Below are 27087 nucleotides of genomic sequence, written 5' to 3' on the forward strand. Positions count from 1 at the left end.
TCTATTTTTGGCCGAGATCATACACTGAAACTCAAAGACGAAGACATCTTAAACGAATTTCTCCAATTCTATAAATCATTATACACTTCTGAGACTCTCTCTTCTGATCACTCCATTTCTGAATTTCTGTCCAAAATACGACGCACCCCTAAAGATCACCCAGATCTCTCACTTTTAGAAACTGACCTCACACAGAAAGAACGCCTTTCTGCCTTAAAAATCAATCAATCAATCAATCAATCAATCAAGCATTTACATAGTGCACTACTCACCCGGAGGGTCTCAAGGCGCTTGGGGAGGGGGTTCCGCTACTGCTCGAACAGCCAGGTCTTGAGCTGCTTCCTGAAGGCGAGGTGGTCTTGGGTCAGGCGGAGGTGGGTCGGGAGAGAGTTCCAAGTCTTGGCGGCCAGGTAGGAGAAGGACCTTCCTCCTGTGTTGACTCTTCGGATGCAGGGGACGGCGGCGAGGGCATGGCTGGTCGATCGAAGCTGACGTGTGGGAGTGTAGAAGTTGAGGCGGCTGTTGAGGTATCTTGGGCCTTGGTTGTGTATGGCTTTGTGTGCGTGGGTGAGGAGACGGAAGGTGATTCTCTTGTTGACCGGGAGCCAGTGCAGGTCTCTCAGGTGTCCGGAGATGTGGCTGAGTCGGGGGATGTCGAGGATGAGTCTTGCTGAGGTGTTCTGGATCCGCTGGAGTCTCTTCTGGAGTTTGGCAGTGGTTCCGGCGTAGAGGGAGTTGCCATAGTCCAGTCGGCTGGTGACGAGGGCCTGGGTAACCGTCTTTATGGTCTCAGTGGGGATCCACTGGAAGATCTTACGTAGCATGCGCAGGATGTTGAAGCACGACGAGGAGACAGCGTTGACTTGTCTGGTCATGGAGAGGGAGGAGTCCAGGATGAAGCCCAGGTTGCGTGCGTGGTCTGTCGGTTTGGGTGCGCTGCCCAGGGCAGGGGGCCACCAGGAGTCATCCCAGGTGGAGGGCAAGGAGCCCAGGATGAGCACCTCTATCTTGTCCGAGTTCAGCTTCAGGCAGCTGTTCATCATCCACTCGGCTACGTCTGTCATCCCTTCGTGTAGGTTGGCTCTGGCGGTGGCGGGGTCGTTGGTGAGGGAGAGAATCAGCTGGGTGTCGTCAGCGTAAGAGATGATGTTGAGGTTGTGTTGGCGTGCGATGGCCGCAAGGGGGCTCATGTAGACATTGAAGAGGGTGGGGCTGAGCGAGGAGCCTTGAGGAACGCCGCAGATGACTTCGGTGGCTTCTGATCTGAACGGGGGAGGCGGACTCTCTGTGTTCTTCCGGCAAGGAAAGAGATGATCCATTCTAGTGCCTTCTCCTGGATTCCGACGTTGCAGAGACGCTGCACTAGGGTGCAGTGGCAGACAGTGTTGAATGCCGCGGAGAGGTCCAAGAGGATGAGGGCCGCTGTTTCCCCGTTGTCAAGCAGGGCTCGGATGTCATCAGTGGCGGCGATGAGGGCGGTCTCGGTGCTGTGGTTGGCCCGGAAGCCAGACTGTGAGCGGTCGAGGGATCCGTTCGTCTCGAGGAAGGCGGCCAGCTGCTTGTTGACAATCTTCTCGATGACTTTGGCCGGAAACGGGAGGAGCGAGATGGGGGGGTAGTTTTTGAGTTCGGTGGGGTCCGCTGATGGTTTCTTCAGTAGAGCGCTGAGTTCGGCGTGCTTCCAACTCTCCGGGAAGGTGGCGGTGTCGAAGGAGGTGTTGATGATGTCCCGCAGGTGGGGTGCGATGACAGCGTCGGCCTAGTTGAAGACGTGGTGCGGGCAGGGGTCGGTTGGAGATCCGGAATGGATGGAGTTCATCGTGCAACGGGTTTCTTCGGTGTTGATCTGGGTCCAGGCGCGCCGCAAAGCCCCTCGTCCGGACGGCTTCACTGTAGGGTTTTTTACTCATTTACTCATCCCTAAATTACATACCCTCATACATACCTTCTTACAATGTGGTGTATCTTCAGACGCCCTTATCTGCCTTATCCCTAAGGTCTGCAAAGATCCACAACATTGCAAAAATGATCGACCCAACTCTTTGGTCAATATAGATTACAAAATGTTTTTAAAGGCCTTGGCTTTACGTCTGGAATCCTAGATGCCTGATTTGTTGGGAACGGAACAATCTGGTTTTGTTAAGGGCAGGCTGATTACAGATAATACTCGATTCATTTTTTTAATTCTTTCCGAAACTTCACATTCATCTAACCCCTTGGCAGCTATAGCTTTAGATGCTTGAATGGCCCTATCTTTTTCGCACACTTGAATGATTCGGTTTTGGCCCAAAAATCTCTTCCTTCATTTCTATTTTGTATTCCAATCCAAGAGCAGCTGTGTCAGCAAATGGTGGCATTTCACCGTATATTCCCCTTGGTAAAGGTGCTTGGCAGGGCTGTCCACTTCCCCTATTTCTTTTTAATCTTGCTTTAGAACCTTTCTTGTTACGGATTCGTCAAACTGATAACATTCACAGCTTTAACTTTAAAGAGACTAGTATTAAGATGGCAGCTTATGCTGATGATGTCCTATTATTTTTATCACATCCTCAAACTTCTCTTCCCGCTTTTTCGCAAGAAGTTGATTCCTTTTCATACATTTCTGGATATAAATTGAACAAGGATACATGTGAGATTTTACCCTTAACCAAATACACTTTTAGGGCTGAAAATGTTACTTCAGGGTTCTCATGGAGCTCCCAATACATTAAATACTTGGGCCTACAATTTACTTTGTCTATCTCAGGAACAATATCTCAATGTATGGAAAATTGTATACAAAGGTTGTCCTCCTTATCAACGAGATGGCACCCATTATACTTATCCTGGTGGTGCCGGTTAGATACCATCAAAATGATGCTCTCACCTATAGACCTCTATATAGTTTCCAATATTCCACTATCTATCCCTTTAAAATATTTCAAAAAAATTAATTCCATCTTATCTTCTTTTTTATGGGGTAATAGAAAATCGTGAATGTCCATTTCAAAGCTGATTCGTCCAAAAGCAGAAGGTGGGACACATTTCCCTGATTTTCCTGTTTATCATAAATCCTTTTTACTGCATCAAGCATCTCAGTGGCTCTCTGAAGCCTCTGTAAATTATCCTGTTTGGGCTACACTTGAACAGTCTTTTATTTCTCCATTCTTGTTTCTAGAATATCTCTCCTTCACACGCAAGCGCAGTCTGTTTCTACTCCCATAGTTAAGCACACTTCCAAAATCCTTCAGTCTGCCTCCTTGACCTCCTTTCTTAACAACCCCAGATGGCACAATGTTCACATTTTAATAAACAATAGACCTGTTTTTTGGAAGTCCTGGAGACAACGAGTCCTAATTTGGGTGCGTCAATTATATAATCAAGATGAGATTATATCTTCTTCACAGGCTAGCACTTCTTTTGGTTTACCCTCAAATTTCCGTTCTTAATACTCCCTCTTAATACATGCAATTCAATCTGCACGTACAAATACACACATTCCCAACATAATTGCTGTCCTGAATTTGTCCATAAAGCCACACTTCGGACCCTACTCCTTCATGGCACTAAAGTCTCTACTATATATAAACTTCTAAATAGTTCACCTGTCCCGAGAGCTAAAACCAAGACAGAAGCATTGTGGGAGAACGACTTAGCAACCTCTTGGTCTGTGGAGTTTATGGGATATAATATGGCTCAAACTACGGAGGTCCTCTAGTGCTGCAAACACCACTCAGACACTTTTCTTCATGTACAACAGGCTCTTAATTTCGCCAGTTATTCTCAGTGCAAGACATTCTGCTCTCACAGATACTTGTTGGACTTGCTCTTCACCACAGGCAGACTTATTTCATTTGCTCTTTAAATTTATCTTTGTTCAGAATTTCTTCAAAAAATTATGGTCTCAAATTAATTCAATTTTTAATTCCAGTCACCCTTTTTCCATTTAGCATATTTTCTTAGGTAGCGCGTCCTCTATTTGGAAGGACTGTGGTTCCAATGTAAAAGTAATAGACCTGTTATTAGCAGTGGCTTTCCAACAGATAACTAAAAATTGGAAGCACTTCACCAAACTGTCATATCAGGCATGGTGGTATGCTATTTGCTATAACCATAGACTAGACACAACATTTGTATATCCGTTAAATCTAGCGTCAAAACGTTTGGACTTATGGGCACCTGTTACGCTATTCATTAACATGAGTGCCAGATGTTCTCTGTCTCGCACTCCTTTACAAAAAGAAGTGGCTAAATCTCCATAACTTCCTCCATGTTGATATTGTGCAGCTTAATTATACCTTATTTTATTCTGGCAATTTTTTTTAATATGTTACTTACCTTATGTTACGGATATTTATGGAACATTGTTTTATTATTCATAACTCATAAGTTTACCTGACTTCATCTCATGCCTTATATGAGTGTCAATTCCAATTCTTATACTGTATGTAACCCTTTATCTTCATTGTTATTATGTCTTATGTATTACCAAATTGCTTTCCTTTAATAAACTTACTTTGAACTTCGAAAGTAAAGCAAGGGAGTTCATAGCACTGCCTTGCCTTTTCTTGCTTGGGTAAGGCATGGGTATAGAAAATGCATTCCCATGCATCGCATCCAATCTTGCATTTAGGCACATTCCCACATTACAAAGACTGCAAACCTGGTATTGTGTCAAAATGCTACCCCTTCCCCAGTGACGTGTAATGAAGAGACATATCTTTATTTCTCCTTCTTATTTCCTCTTCCCATCAGTGCTGCATTCAGCAGCACACATATGATGAGAAATATGTTGTTAAGAGTTGTTTTTGTGCAGGAAAGTATCCCTTCCTGTACAAAACAATCCTGCCAATAACACATGCACCCTTGCACTGTGATGCAATGGTTCCTGTGTTGGCACCAGGCAGGAAGAGTGCACCACCGCAAGGCGAGAGCAGAAATGCTCTATATATTTGTAACTATGGAGCATTTCTGCACTTCTCTCTTTCACGCAATGCAGCACATCAAATCTTCCCCTGTGTTTTTTAACAACTGTAAAACTAAACAATTAAAATCTGTGCTTTCAAAATTTTCAGATCCTCCATCTACAGGTAAGTTACTTTGTCTTGCTCAATTTTCCATGACCTTAAATCATGTCATTAAATTGCACAGTTTGCTGAACAAGACATAGCAAATAAGAATGTGGCAGGGACATGTTTAGGGTGCTCCTTCCAAACAGCAATGTGTTATTGAATGTACACACGTTTTGTAACTGTAATCTGGTAAAAAAAACACTGAAAAGTTACCACCTCCTATGTTGAGGTGGTAACACATTTACAAAATGGACTGGGCCCCTTTGTAACCCCTTGCCCGTTCTGAATATAAGAAAAGGTTTGTTTGGGAGTAGGCAGCGATCCAGAGAACCTCTGTAAACTCTCAAACAATGGTGAAAAAAATTAACTTTTATTTTCAAAAGCATCCTGGTTATCTTTGAGAAATATGGGTTTCATAAAAAAAGGTTACTTTACTTGAAGGCAATCACAGATAGGGTGCCTGCTGACCTCAGGAGCCACCATCCTTGTTATGGCATCCAAATGCAGTCAGTTGCAATTTGCAACCTTCCTCATGTAGTGTAATGTAATGTACATTTGTAAAGCGAACTAAACCATAGGCATCAAAGCGCTGCATGAATATTGATGAAGTAGGTTGGGTTAACACCCACTTCGATTCGGTATTTTGCTAACCAACATATTATTACATTTGTCAGTTTGCAAATTCTTTTCTATTCCCAAAAGTTCAGTGTGTATTTGACTACCACTTTTTGCTAATCGAAATTTTGCACATAAGGCTTCCTGTTTTAAATTGAGACCATTGAAAACATAATCTGGCTGATGCAGTATTTAGTGTTTTGACTCTCTTTCTTTCTGTACATTACTGCACACCTTTGCCTCTATTGCTTAATAGACCAGAGACTAGAATTTATGTTCTGGTTGTTCAGTGCCCAATCCTACCTGCCGGTTATCATATTCTGTGAGTTACTTTACCTATGGTAGGTCAAATACCGCATCTCAGATGACATACTTTGCCCTCAGGTATTCCTGACAGCCCCTTGTTCCCCATGAGGACACCAGGATTCCAGAAGCCACTGGCACACTGGTCCCTTTCATCACCTTGTCTGTATTAACCTCTTGTGTCTCTCCTATGTACCTGCCTTTTGAGGTCCTGTGGGCAGGTTCAGGGCAGGCACAGACTTCCTCATCTTACTCCTGTATCTGGGCTTTATAGGTTGGAAATCCTCTCATTGTAGTGCTAGACCCAAGGACCCGCGCAATTCTGACTTTCTAGCTATAAGCTCCATTGTAAGTCGCAAAGCAACCTGCCTCACCTATCCAGGGCTATCTCATGGGCTGATTTTGCTGACCTTTCTTTTGGCTTCTTACTACCACACCTCTGAAAGCTACAGCAAACACCCAGGGCTCACAGCTGCACCAGATGCAGAGCACCGATTGTACTAAACGCCGAACTGTGGAGCAGCGACAGAATCGGGGGAGACCATGCACAAGAAATACACCACAGAACTTAAGAAGATGTAACACAATTTGCCCTTTAACTGTAAAAAGGAGTATACTTGATCCCAGTAAAAGAATCATGACTCAGCACATGATCATTAAAAAAATAGCCACGATAGTCTCTGTGAGAAGAGCAGCTCCCGAGCAGCAGTCACAATGTTCTCCCTAGAACATGAACATCTGCCCCTTGTTTATTGTGCTGACACAATGGTATTTGTTGATATACAGCATGATTGGTCGTATCTTGAAAATTAAATGCATTTCTAGTGTTTCAGTAGAAGTTAGGTTGTTAACTTTAATTGGTTTGACACAGACTCAGTCTATTATCCCAACAACATCAAGAACTAATCACATTATGCAAAGAATGTTTTTGCTCTGGTTGATATTAACTTCATTATGTAGTTAATAGCAACTGTTTACAAAAGAAATGAAATTTATGAGTCAACAGTATTTGTTCATTAGACAGTATAAATAAGCAAACAATTGTCTCAGTTTAAGGCAGGAAATGGGACATTTCAAAAGCAAAAGACCTATGGGAAATCAAAGGAGTGTGTTGTGGAAGATTCAGTGTAAAAACTAATTTTACAAATAGAATTTCTGCAGTTGGAAGAAATGTACCACTACCATAAAGCATGCACAGCAAACTCAATAGAATATGTGGTAGATGTATTTATCTATTTATTTTTACCATTTGTATAGTTTGTATACTGCATACCTATATCCTTTGAGCCTCTAAAGGGGAACTGCATCGAACATGCCCGTGTTTATATTAGATAAATATTTATCATTTTGACAGTGCTGTTGTCAGAACTATTGTGCAAGATCCCACAGGATCTTTTCGCCTACTATGTAACTGAAAGGTGGAAAAAGTCTAGCCAGTCTTAGTTGTCTGCTTGGCAGTAAGCATTAGTTGCTATTAGTAGCTCAGAGAACTTAGGAGCCAAACTCTAGTGGGAGTGTCAATTGTTCAAACCAGCTTGGCGATACAAAACGTTGATGCAGTGTGTCTTCAGATGTATTTGAAGTTTATGTTTAAATGTCTTTTATTGGTTTTCAATACAAAGATACAACTTACAAGTTAAGTCACGTTCTGTGCTTATCTCTAATGATTCGGCAGGTGGATCGGCTATGATAGAGAACAATGGGGCATATTACCAAGCAGTAGCAATAATTATCGCTATTGCTTGGTTAGAGACAAAAATTTACCGCTGAGCTGCGGCGATTTTTATCGCAAATAAACCTTGGTATTACCAAGGTTTATCGCAAATGCGTTAAAAATCGGCCGCAATGCATGAATATCGCTGAAAAGTCAGCGATATTCATGCATTACCGAGCTAATGCTCTTAGCCATGTTATCCACCTCCCATTGGATAACATGGCTAAGAACTGCTTTGGGCAGGTGTTAGCTTTTGGAGATATTCGCGCTTAGCGCGAATATCTCTAAAAGTTGGTAATAGGAGATACCGATGTTAGCGACTGTTTCCAGTCGATAACATCTTGGCACGCCCACTTTGCATGTCATTAGTGATAAATATCACTGACATGCAAAGTAGGGCCCAAGATGGTCGCTATCTCCTACTAGCTGTCGCTAACTGGTGTTAGCGACAGCTAGGTAATAGGGAGATAATTTTATCTCCGCTTTCTTGGCTTTTGAAGCCAAAAAAGCGGAGATGAACCCCTTTGATAATATGCCCCACTGACCTCAAAAAAATCTTAACAGTAGCCCCCTCCCAGCCCCTTCCCCCCTTCCTCCAAAGCCTTGAGCGTGGTAAGTTTTTTCTTTCAGGCTCATCTTGTATTTGTCTGATACGGAGGGATTTAGGCTTTGTGTTGTAACTTATCGTCTGATGTTGCAGTTTGCAGTGGGTCTGCTAATCGCAGTAGTCCCAGGTACTTCGGGTAGGGAAGTCCTGTAAACTCCGAAGTCAACAATTTTAGGAAGGGTTCCCAAAGGTCTTGGAAGGAAGCTCCTGGATTAGAGAGTGATAGGGACATTTTCTCCATCCCCAGAATCCCCGACAGTCTATAAAGCCACCCCAAGTGAGTAGGTGTGGTCGCAGTGCCCTAGTGGGAGAGAATGTTTTGCAGGGCCACCCCCAGTGCTTGTGCCATTTGCCTATCTCTCTGCTCTCTAAGTGGAAATGTGAGGGGATTAGGGAGGCCCGCAGAGTGTAATCTGGAAAACAAGGTATTTGGGTGGTGAAATGAGAGTCAATATCGTCCAGAATCTTCTCCCAATAGTTTGTCAGATGGGGGCATTCCGACAGCAGGTGGGTCAGAATTACCAACGAGTCGCATGCCCTCCAGCATTGGGGACTATGTGTGGGGTTGCCTCTGTGGAGTCGTGGGAGAGTTAGGTATCAATATGTGGCGATTTTCATAGCCGTCTCAATGCTCACTAGTTTGCGTGCTGTGTGGCAGTCTCTACAGTAAATATCAGTGCACTCCTTCGAAAGTGTCCTGCCGGATTCCCCCTTCCATCTCAGTTTTCCGGGGAATTTCCCTGGCCCAGGGTTATGCTTGAGGAGTTTGTAAAGATATGTTGTCAGGCGTGCGTCTATGCATCTCGTGAGTAGCAACTTTTCGAATACAGTAAGGGGGTCCCTCTGCACTTTCCCGTACCTCCAGGTGCATTGACCATTGTCTAATCTGGAAAGTGTCAATAGCATTCTGTCTCTGGGAGATTTTGCGTCTTGCGAAGATTCGTGAAGGATATTGGACCTTCCACTTCAAAGAGATGACCTATTGAACAACAACATTCTTTTATCCATTGTGCAAACTCTGATGCATACATTCCTGGTTTAAGGTCTGGGGTGTTTACTATTGGTGTTATTGGAGAAAGACGAGCCGTAAGCCTGGGGAGGGGGCCACCCTATCCCAGGCTAACAATGTGGGATGCATTACCTTGGAGTGGTATACGTTCTGGGGCCTCGCTGCTTTAGCGAGAAAGGGAATTCCCCAGAGTGGTTGTCTAGCTAGAGCCCTATCCATGAACAGCCAGTGGTTCTCGGTCTCCGGCAGTGACCACTCCACCAGTGGCCGCAACTGCACTGCCCAGTAGTAGTACTGCAGGTTAGATCCCCAACCCCCCATTAGCCAGATCTCTATAGCTTAACTCCTAGTGTATGCTAGGACTCTGATTGCTCCATATGAAGCACTCCGGGTCCCGCTGTAATGAATGCAATACCCCGGTTGGGGGGACCAACGGGAGGGTCTGGAATATGTATATTATCTTAGGTAGTATTGTCATCTTTATTGCTGATATGCTGCACAATCACAACACGGATTGAGGCTTCCACCTGCGAAGGCAATCTCGAATGTGTCGCAGCAGCACCATATAGTTTGTTGAGTTGGTTGTCTGTATATTAGCTGTGAGCTGCAGACCTAGATAGGGGATTGTGTCTTGTGCGGTAACTGGACATAATATCGACTACATATTATCGAATGGACAAAATATCGACGGAAAAATATCGACATTAACTAAATATCGACTATAGGAATATCGTTGGGCAAAATATCGACAGAAAAAATGACAAAAAAATATCGAATACAAATATATCGACTCAAAAATATCGACCAGACAAAATATCGAAAAAGAGTGAAAGTAAAAAATATCGAGAATATGTAGAAAAAAATGTAAAAAAAAAAAATAATTAAAAAAAAATATATAAATAGTAGTTAATGTTTAGGAGCGGGTTGTGGGTTTATAGGGGAATAGGGTGGGAAGTAATTTAATAATAATTAATATATGTTTGTTAATTGTTCTAATTAGATTTTAATTGGTAATTAATTAATATTAATTAGTTAATTGTTTTATTAAGTATTTAGCATATTATTTAATTGATTAATTGGTAATTAAGTAATAATAATTATTGATTTTTTAATAATTCTTTTTGCATATTATTTTAATTGATAAATTGGTAATTAATTAATAATAATTAGTGATTTATTTTATTATTAATTTGCATAATATTTAAATTTATAAATTGGTAAATAATTAATAATAAATAGTTAATTATCGTATTAATATTTTGCATATTATTTTAATTAATTAATTGGTAATTAATTAATAATAATGACTTAATTACATTAATTGGATGAATTTAAATGTAATGTATAAATGTATGTTCATGTTAATTAATTAATTGGAAATAAACAATATTAATGAATAAATTCTATTAATTATAGTTAATGTGCTAATATATTTACTTTTTGTTTTTGTTAATTATTAATTCTTTGTTAATTAAATATTAATGTTTAATGTTGTGTACATTATTATTTATAGTGTTCAGGGTCAGTTAAATAATTTTTGGGATAGGGTTATTTTTTTGGGTTCTGGGTCATTTTTCAGTTCGTGAGTAAAGGTGTCTTTTGTGGGATTTGGGACATTTTTCAGGTTGTGGGTAAAGGGGTTTTTAAAGGGTTAAGGGTCAGTTTTCAGTTTGTGGGTAAAGGGGTATTTAGAGTGTTCAGGGTCAGATATCTGTTCTTGGGTGAAGGGGTATTTTTTGGGTTGAGGGTCAGTTTTCAGTTTGTGGGTTAAGGGGTTTTTAAAGGTTCAGGGTCAGTTTTCAGTTTGTGGGTCAAGGGTTTTTTTAAAGATTCAGGGTCAGTTTTCTGTTCTTGGGTGAAGGGGTATTGTTTGGGTTGAGGGTCAGTTTTCAGTTTGTGGGTTAAGGGGTGTTTTTTAAAGGTTTTGGGTCAGTTTTCAGTTTGTGGGTAAAGGGGTATTTTTGGGGTTCAGGGTCAGTTTTCAGTTCTTGGGTAAAGGGGTATTTTTTGGGTTGAGGGTCAGTTTTCAGTTTGTGGGTAAAGGGGTATTTGTAGGGTTCAGGGTCAGTTTTCAGTTTGTGGGTAAAGGGGTTTTTTAAAGGTTCAGGGTCAGTTTTCAGTTCTTGGGTAAAGGTGTATTTTTTGGGATCAGGGTCAGTTTTCAGTTTGTGGGTAAAGGGGTATTTTTGAGGTTCTGGGTCAGTTTTCAGTTCTTGGGTAAAGGGGTATTTTTTGGGTTGAGGGTCAGTTTTCAGTTTGTGGGTAAAGGGGTATTTGTAGGGTTCAGGGTCAGGTTTCAGTTTGTGGGTAAAGGAGTTTTTTAAAGGTTCAGGGTCAGTTTTCAGTTCTTGGGTAAAGGTGTATTTTTTGGGATCAGGGTCAGTTTTCAGTTTGTGGGTAAAGGGGTATTTTTGGGGTTCTGGGTCAGTTTTCAGTTCTTGGGTAAAGGGGTATTTTTTGGGTTGAGGGTCAGTTTTCAGTTTGTGGGTAAAGGGGTATTTGTAGGGTTCAGGGTCAGTTTTCAGTTTGTGGGTAAAGGATTTTTTTAAAGGTTCAGGGTCAGTTTTCAGTTCTTGGGTAAAGGTGTATTTTTTGAGATCAGGGTCAGTTTTCAGTTCTTGGGTAAAGGGGTATTTTTGGGGTTGAGGGTCAGTTTTCAGTTTCTGTGTAAAGGGGTATTTGTAGGGTTCAGGGTCAGTTTCAAGTTTGTTGATAAAGGGGTATTTGTAGGGTTCTGGGTCCGTTTTGGGCTTTGGGGTGAAGGGGTATTTTTAGTGTTCAGGGACAGTTTTGGGTATTTTGGAGTGCAGGTGTATAGTGTAAAATAAAACACTTATACATTAAAGCTATTACAGGAAAATACAAAAAAATATAACTTTACATTATTAAGTTTTACTTTTATCTAAAAAATATATGTATTAGCATCTTCCCAGACAGTAGCTAGAGTGGAGTTGGAATTGTAATTATTAATTGGTTAGTGTCCAGCACCATCACTGATATTACCTACACTGGAGTTGGATTACTAAATAAACATTGGTCAGTGTCCACCACATTTTATGATATTAGCTTGACTGGAGTAGGAATAGTAAATAATTTTTAGCTAGTGTCCTGCAGCTTCTATGATATTAGCTTGACTGGAGTAGCAATAGGACATATTAAATTGGTCAGTGTGCAGCACATTTGCATACATTTGTTCATTACTGTCTTATAATATTAAAAAATAATGCTACATGGATGTTTTCAAAAAACTTTATTAACCATTTTTGAAATTTTTATTGTGTACTACAATACAATCACAAACAAAAATAACATAACATTATTTTGACTTTTAGTATTCACAGAATAACACATTTACATTTATATACATGTTGTCAATAATAAAAATAAAATTGTTTACAACATTATTTCTGCAAATGTAACATATTCCCATCATTCACTTAGAGTTGCAAGTATTTATATTGAAATACATTAAAAAAATGTTTTTTTATACATTTCTTACATTAATATTTAATAATGTTAATATTAAATATTAATATTATTAAATATATATAAAACATTTTTTATTTTAACAAGTAACATGACTATTATTACATTTGTTAGAAGAAATTTAAATACAAAATAAAATATTTGTTGGTATATATTTCTGAAAATGTTGTTTTAAAATTAAACATAGAAATCTATTCGGTTGTAAACTTTATAATTGTATAGGGAAACAATATGTTTAATTATAATTAGTTAGTTAGAAATTATTATAAAACATTTTGTAATAATTAATAAAAATAATAACAATTTTATTTATTATTATTATTATTAATTAATAAACATAAACATTCTATTATTAATTTCAGAAAAACATACATTCACAGATAAAATAAATACTTTTTTTCTGGCCATTGTTTATATATTAAATGGTTCAAATTGTTATATTAATAACAATAAATAAGTTATATTATTTATTATTATTGATTATTACCATAAACATTTATAATGTTTACTTAAAAATAAACACAAACTTATTCATATAAATGTACACAATAACAAAATATTTACATCTTTTATTCAAAGTCTTACATAGTTATTTAATATTATTAATATATAATAATTATTATATATTCATTTATATTAAATATATTTATTTTTCTTTAATAAGGTAAATTGTAATGAGTATAGTGTATTAATTTGTAAAATTATACATGTGTATGTATTATATTTTTTTACTATAACATTGTATTGTCTATGATACTTTTACACAAATGGGTTAAGGGGACTACTTTTTTACGGCATAAGGTTATTGCGCTCCATTCTGGACTGGAGAAGCTCGCGGTTGGGAGTTGCTTCGCGTGGAGAGAGGTAAGGTTATTTTTACCTACAAATTATAAGTAAGTGGTCATGTTTGAGGGTATAATCGAACTTTGTAGTGTTCTTTGGTGTATGTATTAATTGTTTAAGTAGCGTTTTGGTGAAATGTCTCCGTTATAGATGTGTCGTGATTTTTTTGCTTCAAGTGTTATTGTAAGTGTTCGGAAATGTCTTCTTACATGGTTAATGTTAATTGTAAGTGTATTTACAAATGTTATGGGCTATTTGTGGGTGGATTTCGTTATGTATGTTATTTTACAGGTTCCGGTTCCTCGCATGAAAACTACATGGAAGGAAGCGTGTTTTTTTATGGAGAAACAAATGTTTTACTTATTATGCTTATATTTTGACATTTATCTCCTATTTTTCGTGTTTGCCAGGAGCGATTTTAATACTTTTTCAACCTTTTTCGGGGTTTTTGGAGCGTTTCAAATCGGATTGATACATTGATATGCGTGACCGTTTTTAAAAGTTGTGTGTATATCACTTTAAATACTAAAGTGTCCACACTACTGTTTTCGGGATTTCCTGGAGCGTTTTTTTAAGTTTTACACTTTATTTTCGGGTTTTTGAGGGTTTCCCATATTGGAATTGTAAGATATTGGATTGGATTGTATGGATTGCATTTTGCTTGATTGCGTCTTTCTCATCTCCAAAAATTGCAAGTATTTAATTTACAATTTTAATTGGGTGGGAAATGTCGATTTTTAATGTCATGTGTATGTGTGATGAAATTATAAACATTGCATATTTGTTACGAAATATTTTTCCAAATTTTGATAAGTTTGTCAAACAAATATGTATTATTTATAATTGATTATATATGTTTATGAAAAGTAATTTTACTATTATTGTAAGAAGACATTAGTATATTTAGTTGACATTTTTATAGTAGACTTTTAGCTATTATTGACAGGTATTCTAATCCTCTAGTTGTAGGGTATAGTGTGACTTGACTTTGAAGTAGTCTGAACATTTGTTTAGTTTGTTTAGTGAGTTTTGGACCTATTTGTGACACTGATTGTTCCATTCTTAGTTCCTGATAGCTTTGTTCTTTTTTCAAAGCTTCTAGAAGGTTATGGAATGTGGGTTTGCCTCTGTTTGTAGTTGCTTGGAAAGCATTATGCTACCCTTCTACACTGTTGTTTGTTTTAGCCTCTTGGTTTAAAGTACTAAGATAGACATTCCACCAAGGGATTTGGAATTTGGGCTGGCGTCGATGTCCAGATCTGTGCAACCTTCCCACCCAAGTGTCTTCGAAATAGTCCAGTAATGGGGTTAGTTTATCCTCATTCCTCTTGTAATATGTGCTGTCAATTAATAAATTATAATGTTCCGCTACATCTGTAACAGGGACGTAGGCCAGGGCTATTAATTTTTTAACTTGATAGGCAAAGGTGCTATCTGTAGAGTATAGTATACTTAAAGTAGATTTTTGGAGATGCCTCCATATGCTCTGATTAAAATGATAATAGCAACCCTGGATTGCTGTGTGGTGAAATGTTCTCAAAATGCTATTAATCATAGCTAGTTCGAAATCAATAATTATTTTTTCAGGAAAATAATTATTGATTTCCGTTTTGAGAACATTTAATATTTCTGTGTAAGTGTTTTGATGTTTGTGGGGTAGCAAACAGTAAATGAAAGGTATGCTAGAATTATGGTATAAACCGTGGATGGAATACAGTTGATAAAAAGGTTTTGGGCATGGTTTAAATGTTCCATCCATCATCCATTGGGGACACTGTTGGATTTTTCTTAAATTACTTGCAGTTGCAAACATAATTATTCTGTTTGTACTGCTTTCATTATCAAAAAGGATAAATGTGTCTTTATTGTGTGTGATGGCCATTTCTGGTGAAATAATAATTTCCTCAAAAGTTGTTGGGTTGGGTTGGGTTGTGCTAGTGAGTCGTTTAGTGCATGCAATTGTGCGTTTCAGGGAGTCAATAGAGGGTAGTTGACCTGAAGCATGGGCTTGGACTTTTACCAGTTCTTCTTTAAGGATTTGTGTTGTTGGTTTATCACTTTGTGTGCTAGCACTTTTAATACTTTCTAAAGCATCTCTAATTTCAATTTCTGTGACATTTGGGGGGTGATTGTGTTCCCTAGTAAATAGCACATTAGTTTCCTCAGTAGTAGCCCTCCCATAACATTTGTTGGAGTAATATTTGGTACACTTCCAAAAAACTTTTCTACCACTTTGTCTTTCCTGATTATACACATAACCCATGTAGCATAATAGTAATTTATTTTTCTGTGACATGACAAATTCTGCACCTTCAATCATTTTGATTTACTTGTTCTAGGAAAGAGTAGAAAGAAACACAATCAAAACACATATTTTTCCTTTTGTGGTGCTAACATCATTAATGATGTATTTATACTTACAGTTAATCAAAGTAGTAGTCACAAAAGCAGAAATGTCTTTTGAAGGATTTTCTTGTATGTATGTCTTTATTTACTGTTGGTATGAAAATATAGAAAAGCCACGTTAATGTTTACACATAACAAACGTTTTTCCTACTAAAAAGCAGTTGTCATTTTTTCTTACTTGTACATTTGATGTAAACATTACATATACTTACTTGTTTAAATAGTAGGGTTCTAGTAATTGGTGGAGTACATCAAGGTAGTACAGGTCTGATCTGTAGAGTAGATAGAAGAAATAAATAAAAATTATTATAATTTTTATATTGAACCATTTGGAAATGGGAAATATTTAAAAGTATACTAACTTCTAAATAAGTCGTTTTCTTTGTTGTAGGCAGAATAGCTGTATGATGTATTCAGAATATCTGTAGAGGAAATATAAAATAGATAACATGTTGTTAAGGACATAGTGTGTGTTATTTTCGGCAGTTTTAGAGAAATGACAAGTATACTTACATTTTTTACAAGGGTATTCTTGTATATTGGTATAGTTTGTGTTGGATGTTTTCATAGGATATGTAGAATAGATGTATGATGTTTTCAGAATATCTGTAGAGGCAATTCAAAATATATAACATGGTGTTAAGAATATAGTGTGCGTTTTTTTTGGCCAGTTTTAGACAAATTACAATTATACTTACATTTTTCAGAAGGGTACTCTTGTCTTTTGGTATAGTTGATGTTGGATCTTTCAAATGATCTATAGGGAAGATGTAAAAAGCAAGATATGTTGCTTAGAAATGTGCAATTATAAAATTGGCTGTTTCATAACAAAAACATCTATACTTACATGTGTAATTAGTGTAGTTTTATCCTTTTTGGTGTAGAAATAGGAAAATCTCAGTATATCTGTAAATATAATGTTTAAAAAAAATAAATACTCTTGTAAATTAGTGTTTAAAAACAGCAGTTGGTGTATAACAGAGCATTATTATATACTTACTATCTGATTTTCCACGTGAAGAAATATGACCATGTAATAGGAATTGTTTTGGAGTAGTTTCTATCAGAAATGTAGGAAGAAATGAAAATAAAATAAGTGTAAGAGTTAGGAGATGTAAGGAAAATAGTGCACTTCTAATTTAGATTTCTAAAAAATGCAGTGTTACTTACTTGATTAATTAGCTAGTGAGCTGGATCTTTAAAGATGTTTATTCTGCAACAAAATCTTCAGAGTGTTGGCATCTACTTTCCAGAGAGGTAGCAGCAACAAATGGTAGAATGCATGTATCCCTTTTATAGTATATGTATTATGTGTGCTTTGATTTGATTGGTTGTAGGATGTAAGGAAGCATTGTATAGGCTAGTTTGAATTTTTTTTAGTTAATTGGAGTGTTTGTTGATGTGAGAAAGGTGGTATGTGGTGATTCCCGCATTAAAGCAGGTTCGTTTTTAAATGAAATAGATTTTTATGTGAAAATAAGTAATGAAAAAGTTTGTTAAATGCAAAGAATATTTAGAAAATGATAAAATGCATGTAATAGAATGTATAGCAAATGTTGATTAATAGTAATTTTATGTAAGTAACAGGTATTATATGTGAAATGTATTTTGTATAGAGCAATGACTTTTATTGATTATTAAGATGGTATTTTAGAAATGAAAGTGTACAAACATGAACTCGATATTTTTTTTTTAACGATATTTTGGTAGTCTATATTTTTGTAGTCGATATTTTTGTAGTGTTAGGGCTAATTTCATGTCCAACGATATATTTGTAGTCGATATTTATAGAAGCGATATTTATGTACTCGATATAGTAAATACTCGATATTTTTTACTCGATATTTTTGTAATTTGTGTAATAAGTATAGAAAGTCGATATTTTTGTCGTCGATAATTTGTAAACGATATTTTAGTAAGTCGATAATGTGACCGTCGATAATATTTCAGTGATCCGTCTTGTGCCTAGTGAAGATGGTGTGTTCATTGGAGTGCCTCTAGGGTTTCGGAGCCCAGGGATAAATTGAGGGCTTGTGACTTGTGTATGTTGACCTCAAAACCTGAAGCTTGGGCAAGCGTTCCAACTCTGCAAGAAAGGCCGGCAGTGACTCTCCCGGTTTTTTCCAGGGTGCCAACAATGTCATCGGTATACAGGCTAATTTTATGTTTGTCGCCCCCGAACTTCACCCCTGATATTAAGGGATTGAGGCTTGAGGCTTTCTCCCATGAAATCCAGAGCAAGCATGGCCCATGTCCGGTGGAGCTGCCCAGTCAGCTATAGGGGAGTCTGGCCCAGGTATCTCGCCACGGCTAACACCTAACCATCCGGGCATTGGGCACAGCTCCCCTCTCATCTCCGCTGCTCGTCTTCCTCTTCCCCCACCTTTTCTCTGAATTCCCTGGTGACCAATGCTCAACGGAACCCTTTGCTGCTTGGTCGATGCCTCTTTGATCTCTCCGGATGGCCGCAGAAGAGCTGTGGGGAGGTTCTCCCCTCCTGACTCTCCCCCTGCCTCTGGGTTCCACTGCCGCTGCCTTTCCCTACAGCTAGCCCGCCTACTTCACCTCCCGCTAGACATCTGGGATGATTTGGGGGCCTAGCGGAGGTAAGTGGCTATCTGAGCCAATCACTCTTTGACCGTGCCGGAGAGGCGACCCCTCTGGTTTTAACTTTGCTGCCTCCTGTTCCCCGGACTGCTGCATTGGCACCTGTAACATTCTTCCTTGACTTGTGGATACCAGATCGGACACTGCTGCCTCCGCTGCCCAGAACTATTGCACGTGAACGGCACGGCTGTGACTTGGAAATTGACTCCCTCCTGACTCTCTGGCTCCTTTCCTCCTCCGATTCAGCACCGTGAAATCAGCTCTTGGGTGTTTTGGAATTAGCTGCCTTGACTTTCAGACTTAGACTCATATGCTCTCCGCCATTTTGGGACTTTATTCTATTGACACTCCTTTCCCTGATCTGCCATCTTAGCGATCTTTGACCTTTCCTCCGGCCCCGCTGGTCTCCAGCTGGGTGACCTTTCGATCATTTCTCCTTTTCCACGGTCCTACTCCTTGTTTTCGATTTTGTTGATTTCTCTGGACCCATTTCCGTTTTGTTTCCCTCTCACTTCCCTGTCCTTACCTGCCTTCTTTACCCTTTCCTTTCTGTTCTCCCCCCTTTTCCTTCTCCTGTTCTTGTATCTGCTTATCTTCCGCTTTATTGTTATACCACTGTTTTTCATTGCTTCATCATGCATCTTTTTTGCCATCCTTGAGTATTCTCATGTCCTTAACCCCTGATTTTACTGTGTAACAGTGTGTAATTTATTGTAACTCTGTGATACTCTTGTAAAGTGCTCTGATACCTTCGGGTCTAGCAAGCGCTATATAAAACTCATAAAATAAATAAATTAAAATAAATAAGGGATCATCGTGCATTCATTGGGCCATGAGCTCCATGTACAAGGAGAACAAGAGTGGCATGAGTGGACACCCTTGCCTGGTTCCCTGTTGGATGGAGAATGTTTGCAAGACTAGACCGTTCACCCATACCGAGGTGGAGGGGTTAGTGTATCTGCCAAGCACCCATTCAATAAAACGCTGCGGCAGTCAAAAATTACTCATGGTTGCCTTGAGATAGGTCCAGTGCACTCTATCGAACGCCTTCTCTGTGTCTACTGGGAATATCATGCATTCATCTTTGAAGTGTTCGGACTTGTCTGTTAGGTGTAGGAGGCACTTAGTATTGTCAGAGCACTGGTGGCCCAGATCAACGCCAGATTGGTCAGGGTCTATTAGCCCTGGTAGGTGAGAAGAGAGTCTCTGGGCTAAAATACTGGTGAAGATTTTAAGGTCCACATTAAGGAGGGATATGGGATGATATGACGCACATTGACATTTATCCTTCCCTGGCTTGGGCAGTACAGTTACTAGTGCCTCTAACATCGTGGGTGGTATGGGAGCAGATACACCTATCGAATTGTATACACTCACCAGCAGCTAACGTGGTACAAAGGTTTTACAAAAGAGGGAGGGAAATCTGTCTGGTCCTGGGGATTTTAGCTGTTTTAGTTTGGAAATAGCGGAGATGACTTCCTCCAGTCTAATTGGGGATTTGAGGTATTCGACTTGGCTAGGGTCCAGTTTAGCAGTTTTTGCACCTTGCAAGGACTGAGCAGGGGCATCCGCTGGTGGTTTCCGTGCCTCGTACAAGGACGCGTAAAATTGCCTGAATATCTCAGCTATGCCCTGATCAGTAGTTTGCTCCTTCCCTTGTTGATCAATATATAAGATATTGGAAGACTACCTCTGTGCCCTTAGCCTGTTAGCCAAGAGTCTCCCACTTTTATCCCCTCCCACATAGAAGGTGTGCCGAAGCTTGAGAGTTGTGTGCTCAGCTCTATCAGTATCTAGGCCAGCCAGTTGAGCTCTTGCTGCTTTGAGTTACTTCCAGACCCTTGGTGCCCCAGTTCTCTGTTACTGCATTTGAAAGTTGTTCTCTTTTCTCTCTCCGATCCTTATTGTCGAAGGCTGAGATAGCTAAGAACTCCTCCACAAACCATTTCCTTTGAGCATCCCATAAAATAGCCACTGGAGTTTCCGGAGTATCATTGATGCCAGGTAGTCAGTTATGGTTTTAGGGATCCGCTGGGTCACTGTAGGATGTTGCAACATCATTTCCCTGAGGCGCCATAACCGGTGCAATGAACCTTGGTATGAGAGAGATAGAGATATACACACTGCTGAGTGATCTGATTGGGGGCATGGGAGTATCTCCACCGTTTGCATCTGCTGAGTCAGTGTGTGTCCGTTGTCAGTGTGTTATCTATCCTAGAGTATGTTTTTTGGGGATCAGAGTAGAAAGTGTACTCTCTGGAGGACTGGTTATGATACCTCCAAATGTCTGTCAAACCTGCCTCAGTCAGAAGCTGTCTACCTTTCCTAGTGAGTGCTCTGGTCTGCCCGTGCCGCTGACTGGATCTATCTAAGTCATTGTCAAGTTGAAATCCCCCCCCACGAGTAGTGACCTGTACTGAGAGCCCAATAGTCCCTGGATCACCTCTCAGAGAAACCCTTCCTGTCCATCATTTGGGGTGTAAAACGTAGCTAGAGAGAAGGAGTACTGTCCTAATGGAAATGTATGTGCTAAAAGTCGTCCTTTAATCTCAGCCTGCCTGGGACCTATTTTGCCCAGAATCTAAGCTGAGACCAGAATGGCCACCACTGAGCTTTTGGAGGACTGGGAGAAGAACAGTTGGTGAGGAAATGCCCTGGCCCACAGTCTGTGGGTGTCTTTACTCAATAAGTGCATTTCTTGGGGGAGGCAGATATGAGCATCAGAATTTTCTAGAAACGACAGGACTGCTCGTCTCTTAATTGGGCTATTAAGGCCTTTTACATTGAGTGAAATTGTTATAAGAGGCACAGCCATATTCGTAGATTACAAAGTGTGCTGAGTGCTCCTGCAAGACTGTGTCCCAGCTGGGTCCAGCGACATTTGTGTACGTATTAACCCTGAGTAAACAGTGTTCCCTCCCTTCTGGGTTATCCCAGGTGCTTGCGCCATTAGTCGGAGGAGGAGAGTGCCCCAATAACCCAAAAACAGTAACAGTAAAAGCAAAACTGAGCATAAACTTATGAGTTTCAAGATAGTCCTGGGTTGAAACCCCCATGGTGAGAAGTAAGATGTCAGCAGAACCCATCATGCCACCCGCCCTACCCGGCACCAGTTTTCAAGAACGGGGATGAATCCCCTCAACCCCTCTCAACCCTTTAAGGCTTTATTATTTAGGAGTCAATCTGCAGCAGCCGAGTCTCCTTCCAACAAAGCAGTGAGTGTTTGTCTCTCTTTGGCAATAGTCTCAGCGTCTGGTCGAAGACGCAATGGGTACTCCCCGATTCCTCGACATCTCTCTGTCTCGGAGGGTCATCCCTTAGAGTCATCTTGTGATGGGCCCCCACCTCATCTTTGAGCAAGATAAGCAACTTTTTACCTTCCTGCAAGGAGCGAATTCGCTGCAGCTTACCATCCCACTTGAGGATAATCCGAAAGGGGCGACCCCAAGTGTAAGGAATTTCCTTGGAGCGCAGGTGGGTTGTTATCGGTCTGAATTCCCTCCTCTTTTGCAGGGTAGATGCTACTAAGTCCTGGTACTGGGGGGGCCTGAAAGTCTATGGGGTGTTTGTCCTGGGCCTCCAGGAGGACCTGCTCTTTGAGTTGAAAGCCATGGAGACATGTAAGAATGTCCAGTGGGGGGTATGTTGACGGTCTCTTCTACACAGTGGGTCCTATCAATCTTGATCTGTTGGAATGGCAGAGCTCCCAGTATGAAGAGAAAGAGCTCTTCCACGTATGCCTTGATGTTCTGCCCTTCTACCCCCTGCAGAACCGCTTGGATTCTTATGTTATTCCCCCGAGAACTGTTTTCGAGGTCCTCCGCGTGAGCCTGGAGGTCCAGTTGCTGATCTTGAAGGCGGAGTACCTCCTTTTGGAGCTGCACAATCTCCTAGTCTCTCGTTGTTGTCTGCGTCTCTAATGTGTCAACGTTATCACCCACCAAATCTATATCTCTTCGCATGTCTCGGACTTCCATGGTTATCTCCTTTTTCATGGAGTGTAATTCTCCTTTCAGTGATGTGAATAGAGTTTCGAGAAAGGTACGTGTCACAGGGCCCTCCGTGTCCCCCTGCTCAGGCTCTGCGTGGCAATCACTTGAGGAAGGGGCTACGTCAGCTCCACCAGGGCTGGTTTTGAGGAGAAGGTCCTTTACTGATCGTACTTTCTTTGCTTTGTTGGATGCCATCTCAAGGTGACCCACCTTTTACAGTTCCAATGAGAGTTCTGATTTGTTGAGGAGTCCTCCAAACTCCCCGACCTCCAAGTCGGGAGTCCCTGGTCTGTGTTTGTCGGCTTCTTGCCCACTCTATGGCGCTGATTCTGTTTCTTGGTATGTCCACTCAGCCACCTCGTTACTGGCCACTTTGTGAAGAGAGGGCTACTTCCCATTCCAGGCCTCCGATTCCCTGCTGGAGGGGGGGAAGGGGCAATCTTGTCTCCCTTCGTTGGTGCTGAATGTTAGGCCCTGAGGTGCAAGTTAGTGCATGAGGGCCACAGGGAACAGGAGGGCCAGGCATTGTTGCTGTAGCTACTGTTGTGGGTCCTGCCTGGGTACAGCCTTTTCCTCCTCCTCTAGGTCCAGTGTTCCGCTTCACTTGTGGGTTGAGAGGAGGCCCCCACCGGCCCACACAGGCCTCCCGATGCTCCGCTCACTTTAGTCAGCCTCGGGGGGAGGGAGGGAAATAGAGGGCCCGCTCAGCTCTCCTGTTGTCCGGTGCATCCTCCCACTGAGTTCTCCAGTCTCCTGTCCCCTGGGCGGCAGTTCTCAGGGGCCTTCGAGAGCTCAGGCAAGCAGTTTATTTTCCCAGCACCACTGTTCGTGCCCTATTGTGTATGTGTTAGGGCGGGCGGGACCATGTCTCTCAGTGTGCCCGGTTACAAAGCCTCTGCTCTGCCCTGCTCACCAAAACTGCTGTCCCCCATGGCGGGACTCTGGCTTGCTTCTGCAGCCGCTCATTCCTATGCACTGATTAGGCCACCGCCGTGAGAGACCCATCTCTCTCCGTCAGCTCAGTCCCAGCCTCCCTAAACTGCCCTGTCCTACACTTCAAGACCTCTTTCTCCAGGTCGGAGCTCAGGCGCACGTCTGTTTTCACCTCCACAGTGCTCAGTTATCAGCTTCGGGCCCAGATGAGTCCCGGCTCCACTGTGTCACACCACTCAGGCCACTGTCGCAGGTGGCCCAGACCACCCCAGGAGAGCGAACACGGCTGCCTGTGGTTCGCTCAGAGCTTCTGGGCTGTTTTCTGGCTCAAATTGACAAGGAGTCTTCTTCAGGGGCGAGTGGGAGATCCTCTGCTTACCTCCCGGGTCCACTGTCTACCTCTATCGTTGTGGTGCTCAGGTGGTAGTTCGGAGCGGCAAGCAGGCACGTCCTAATTGCCCGCCATCTTGGCTATGTCCTCATCTATCTAAAGTTTAAGAAATTCACATTCCAATCTTTGAGTAGGCTTGCGTGGGTTGGCCCCAAAATCTATTGGGCTTGGATAGTTACATGGTCAAAAGAATAAATGAGCCAGACTTTAATGGGCCTATTCCTACATTTTTCTGATAGTCACCATTTTCTGAGTGTAGATATACACCCTAGGAACCGATTTAGAACTTGGTGGTCTTGCTGCCATCCTGCCGCAGCTGTGGTCCCAAGTACTCAGCCGAGTAGATGGTCTTTCGCTCGCCCAAATTAGATGCATGCAGCCTCCTCGCCATACGTGTCAAAAGAGTGTTTCCCGCTGTGGTTGCTGCACACTGCCGCCAATGCGGTGGGCTCCAATGCTGGTGAATACTACTCTGTTGCTATCAGGGTGGCTGGTTTCCGATGATCAGATTTAGATTTCACTGTTGTGCTACCAGTCTACTAGCCCCGGTTCCAAGACAGAGTGAATCTGTCAAAGTGTGCGCTCAGCAATTGACTATCATTGTGGCCATTGGATAGATGCTAATAGAACATACCTGATGTCTATTGGCCTGATGAAAACACCTGCATACCACACTATAAAAAAAGCCATTTCAGACCATGATCCTTTGCCATTCCAGCTCCACCATGACCTTTGCTACCGAGACTTTGTCAGTCAAGTGAAGGTTTTATTTTCTTTCTCTCTGTCTCCTGTCCATTTATCCCCTTTCATTTAGTACCTTGTGGTCAATTGTTTACTTTAATCTTATTTTTCGCACCATGCTAGGCCCCAAAAATCCATGTTTTACTAAGAGGGAAATGTCAGTTATGGTAGGTGAAATCATACGAGTAGAGCCACAATTATTTAGAGCCCAAGTCGAAAATACACACCTATCCCAGAAAAGACAAATGTTGTCCAGAATAGTTGACAGAGTGAATGTTGCAGCAAAAAACCTGTGCTCGCAGGAGGAAATTAGGAAGAGGTATAACAATCTGAGGGGGAGGGTGTCTTCCCTCGCCTCAAAGCATCACATGGAAGCCCAGAGTACTGGTGGTGGCTCTCCCAAGCCCCCAATACTATTTATGTCCTGGGAAGAGAAGGTCTTGCAGATCCTACATCCTGGAGGCTTGACAGGAATTCCCGGTGGAGTGGAGTCTGGTAAGTTACTCTTCGCAAAGTCTCAATAAACCTCAATGTCCTGTTTGTTCTCAGCTCAGCTGTTGCCAATGTCTCCTGCACATATTTTCCTAATATTCAACCTCAAAGTATCAGCATTAGATAATTTAGACTGTTTGTGCGAATGTATTGTGTTGCATCTAAGATTACAGGTGTCAAACTTTAATACATGTCGCATGCCGGTATGGTGCCTGTAAGTGTTAGGACACCAAATAGCCCATTACCCATATGTGTGTCAAAATGTAAGTGTCTGGCCCATTTCCATTGCACATTTTCCACAGGTATGTTTTAGTAACCATTTTGTAAGAGTTGAGAAGTCTTTAAAATGACCGCAACTACATGATGCCCTTCTTAGGGCTCGCGCCCAGCGTTGCACTGCGTAAGCAGTGCTTCGCAGCGCGAGGCGTTTTGTAATTAAAAACGGGGTTTTAGCAATCACCTAGGAATCGTACACGACACGCTCGTGCGTGTGCGATTCCTTTTGAGGTACCCCATTGGCCTTTGCGTGCGTCTTATTTTAAAAGACTGCACGCAATTGGCCCGAAGCACGCGCATAGCTCCTCCCATGGCCTATTGGTGTCTATTACGCGCACCAAGCACGTAATCGACACCAATAGGCTGTGGGAGGAGCTATGATTGTGCCCACACAGGCGCGACGTGCACGCCACTTATTTAATGAAGGTGCCTTTTGTTCAGGACAGGTTGTTGGCTGTGAAATCGAGCCAATGCATTTCTTATTGTCTGTGTCACTACATGTCTACAGTCGTCATGGTAAAGTCTCATTATTACCCGATGCCTTAGCTCATTTGTCGGCTAGCTTTACTGTTGGACAGGCGTTGTGTGAATAGAGAGAATTTACCATTTCTGACTTGTACAGAGCTCATGGTTCAACGCATCGATGTTCAGCATTGTAAGCCACGCTAACTTCAGTCTAAAGATATCTGCCATCATCCATACTATTTCCGATCCCAAGTAGACGTCATTCCATTTAATGCCGACATATTTTCAGTACATCACTCACTTTACGAGTTGCTGACCCGCCAACCCTTGAGGCTTGTAGGTTTTCTGCTTCTACCTATAGCTGTCGGTAGTTCAGTGTTTGGAACAGTAAAATCTGAAAAAGATGTGGTCTGTCTTTACGACGAGGCACATTGTGGTTTGGAGGTAAATCGCATCTCATTTTCAGCCCTAAGAACATGCCTCGGGGAGAGATAGTTTACTGCAGACTGTCTTAGCCAGCAAACGGTCTCCCGCACCACAATCAACCGAGGTAAATCCTTGCTACACTCTGATTTTATTATATCAAAACAACATTCTGTATGACTTACACGTGAATTATCGGTGTGCGCCGCACTGTTTGTTTGCTTCTGGCTATGTTATTATTGTTCTTGCATAATATACAAATACCTATCGTACAGTGTGAATATATATGATGTATACATTGGCTCTCTCCTCTCATCTGGATTGCACAGACTTCATTTGCAATTTGCACACAAATCAGCATTTGTTTTCATTTAGATGTCCAAGGAAACTGAGCTCTAAAGTTACCTTTGCTTTTCTCAAATGATGCTGCTTTGTGCTTCTAGATCTTCATGTGTAGGACAGGTTTGAGCAACCCTTCACTGTAAACTTTAATAATGCGAGACCTATTGCATTGCAAATGCTTGTTCTGTTTCTCAATAGAATATTGCTGCATCAGGTTGCTCATTCTCTCTTTCTTCACAGATTTCAACATTTGGTAAAGTGTCATGTAGTGATCAATCCCTATTCAATGCTCTCTTTTTAAAATGATTTGTGTTTTCTAAATATTTTCCTGTTCTTTTTAACCAATTGTATTGATGTCATGAGTTTCAGTATTCAAACTATGTTGACACAA

Source organism: Lissotriton vulgaris, chromosome 10 (genome assembly GCF_964263255.1).
Source record: "Lissotriton vulgaris chromosome 10, aLisVul1.2, whole genome shotgun sequence".
In the NCBI taxonomy this organism is placed as follows: domain Eukaryota; kingdom Metazoa; phylum Chordata; class Amphibia; order Caudata; family Salamandridae; genus Lissotriton; species Lissotriton vulgaris.